The following is a 3,302-nucleotide window of genomic DNA, read 5'->3' on the forward strand; positions in this document are numbered from 1 at the left end:
TACATTTAGTTTCTTGTTTACATTAAATTTCAGTTTTCTCTGTGTTTGTTTTCTTTGTGATGTTGAGAAGTTAACTAAGATTCTCACACATGTGCATATTGCTCATCCTCCCAGCCCAATTTTTGATACAGAAAAAGATATCAAAGCACCATTCCATCATCATGGAGTTTCCTTGGTTCTGTTCATGGTAGTCTTATGTGGTGCTGGGCATCAAACCTAGGTGCTTGCCCATGGAAAGACATGTGTTTTTACCTGCTGAACTATCTCAGACACTTCTCTCTCTCTTGTACATCATATTATCTTAATTTATGCATCTATTTACACTTTCAATTTAGTCACTCTCCTTGATTTATATTTATTGGAAAACACCATTGTCTCAAGACAGTCTTGTATGGGGTGAACCTCACTGAAGCTAGGAGAAATTAAGAATTATGATACAGCAATACAAAGAACTTAAACTTGGATATAGCTTATCCTTGTTTTAAAATTCTTACAGCTGTACTTATGTCTGCAATTAACTTTGGAATTTACTTGTTTAAGCAAAATGAATTGCAAAGAGCTGGTGGGATGGGTAGATATGCAGGTTTATGATGAAGTATGTTAAAACAGAAATGTCAAATTCAAGTGTAAATGTGTGCTTCCTATAAAATTAATTCAACTTAGCTGTTTGCTTACATTTTCTATATTAAGATATTGGGGAAAACAAAATAAAAAATAAAAAAAATTCTCCTTCAGTCTCCCTGCCAAGATATTTAGCTGTCTACCCAGTTCTCTCTTGTTCAATTCTGTATTGTCTCTACAGATGAAGAATCCTGCCAAAATTCTTGTTCATTCTAATGGAAAGCAGTTTAGCTTTCTTTGTTGCATTGTCTTCTACTAATCATATCTTTATTGTCTTCTCACCCATACTAAAATTTTTTCCACAGAAAGATGTCCTTAAAAAGTATTTACAAGCAAAAGCCACATTATACGTGTTTATTTATATCATTTAATACATTTGACAGTACATTGCTTGTAAGAAATGCAGGATATATACATATGTGAAGAGACACAAAGCTGAAAAAAAAATTAATTTCTGGCTCTCTCACTGGCTGTCTGACCTTGGACTAGCTGTTTAACTTTCTCTGTGTCTATTTCCAAGTTTCTTAATCTGAAAAAAGAGGTATGATTTTTAAAGAAAAAAATGTCTACCTCACAGTATTGCCATGAGAATTAAATTGGATAATGTGGGCTTTTAAAAACTATAACCAGTAATTGACCAATTGGATAATGAAAAGAGGGCAAACCTGTTTATGTGACTGGCTGTTGGGGGTCCCTGCCTTTCTGGATAATGAGCAACAGGTTTTCAAAAATCAGTACGTTTCTCTCATGTAGAAGGTCAGCCCCTTCCAACAGTGTCCTTTCTCTTCCTTTAGTTTCAACACTAATGGCATCTCTCTTAAATAAGCTACTGTCTGGCTGACTCCAGTACTGCTATTTTCTGCAGGGCTTGTAGGCACAAGCAAAAGTCCTGCAGCTTCTCCAGTCTAAGCTATGATAATGTAACACTCAGCTCCCCTACTTCCTCCTTCCGGTCCCCTCTCACTCCTTCTCATTCTCTTTCTTCTTATTTATTTTCTCCTTAATTTTTTCCCAGTACCAATTCACTTTATTGAAATATCACAAGGATACCCATCTTTTTCTTTTTAAATTGTTTAAAATATTTTATTTTGAGGAGAGAGAGAAACACCAGAGCACTGCTCAGCTCTGGTTTATGGTGGGGCAGGGGATTGAACCTGGGACTTTGGAGCCTCAGGCATGAGAGTCTATTTACATAACCATTATGTTATCTCACCTCTCCCCCCACCACCCTGCCCAACACCACCCTGCCCAACTTCTTAGTCACTTGCTTGCTAGTTTTTGCTTCAATGTTTTGTTATACCCTAAGAAATAAGACATGGGGTCTGTTGACTCAATAGCTTATACGTATAGAATAAACAGTAGTATTTCATTGTGAATGTCCAGCTTCCTTTCCACAAACATTTTTTTCCACTTAGAAATTTCTTCACTACTTCACTTTGTTGAAAACAATTTAAGCATCCTTTATTCTCATTTAACTCGTCTCTTTTTCCTTAGGTAGGGCTAATATAAATGGAAATCTAAAAATTGTTCCCTTAGAAATTGGCAGCTTTTGCAAAATGCCTAATATTGAGTTTGGAACTACTGAAAAAATCATATACTATCACTAAGTTATGAAAAGTCAGTCAATATCAGGGTGTCTTCCAGAGCAAATCCTTTGAAAGCAGTATTCAGTAATAATAATACAAAGATTTTTAAAGTATCCTGAAGTGATTTCACCCAAGTTTGTTTGTTTTTCTTTTTCTTCCCCTTCCATTTTAGTATGTGTATCATTCTAATTGTAGTATGTATGCTGCTGAAGCAAACATCCAAGATTTACTTATTTAGGACAGAGAGAAATTGAGAGAGGAGGAAGAGATAGAGAAGGAGAGAAACAGATAGACATGTACAGACCTGCTTCACTGCTTGTGAAGCGACGACCCCCTGCAGGTGGGCAGCCAGGGGCTTGAACCGGGATCCTTTATTAGGCCCTTGCTCTCCATACTATGTGCGCTTAAAGGCCCTTGCTCTCCAATCTATGTGCGTTTAACCCGATGCACCACCACCAGGCCCTGAAGTTTGGATTAATACATATCAGTATCTTTTTATTTCTCACTGACTGTTTTAGGATTCTCTACATAGTTTATAAAATGCTGAGATGGGGGTGGCAGACAGTGGCTCGTTTATTTAACTGCATATTTTGCCTTGGTAGGGACCCAATCTGAGCTCCCATTCTGACCTGCAGGAGGGATGCAGCACCAGCAATGAAACAGTGACTCGGGTGTTTCTCTTTTCTCTGTGCCTCTCTCTCTCTCTCTCTCTCTCTCTCTCGTCTCGAACAAACACAAAAATAGAAAGACAAAAAAGAGGAAATAAGTGGCCACCAGAAGCAGTGAGTGCCAGCACTGAGCATAGAGATAACCCTGGTCATAATGAAAAAAAAAATTAATGCCAAGAGATAACAGTTATATAAGACATTTAAAAAATGTTAGCTATAGATAACTAAAAATAAAAACTTAAGTATATTTTTTAAAAAGCTTAGCTATAATAATTAATATTGAAAGATCTTGCTGTTAGTGAGGTACTTCAATGAGTAACTCAGGTCATAAAACTTCTTTGCCTGGTGCTCCAAATGTGGTGGCCTGTGTTTCAAACCCAAGTTCTTGCGCACATTAATGAGCTGTCTCCCAGGTTCCTATTAATTC

This window comes from Erinaceus europaeus, chromosome 4, assembly GCF_950295315.1.
Source record: "Erinaceus europaeus chromosome 4, mEriEur2.1, whole genome shotgun sequence".
In the NCBI taxonomy this organism is placed as follows: domain Eukaryota; kingdom Metazoa; phylum Chordata; class Mammalia; order Eulipotyphla; family Erinaceidae; genus Erinaceus; species Erinaceus europaeus.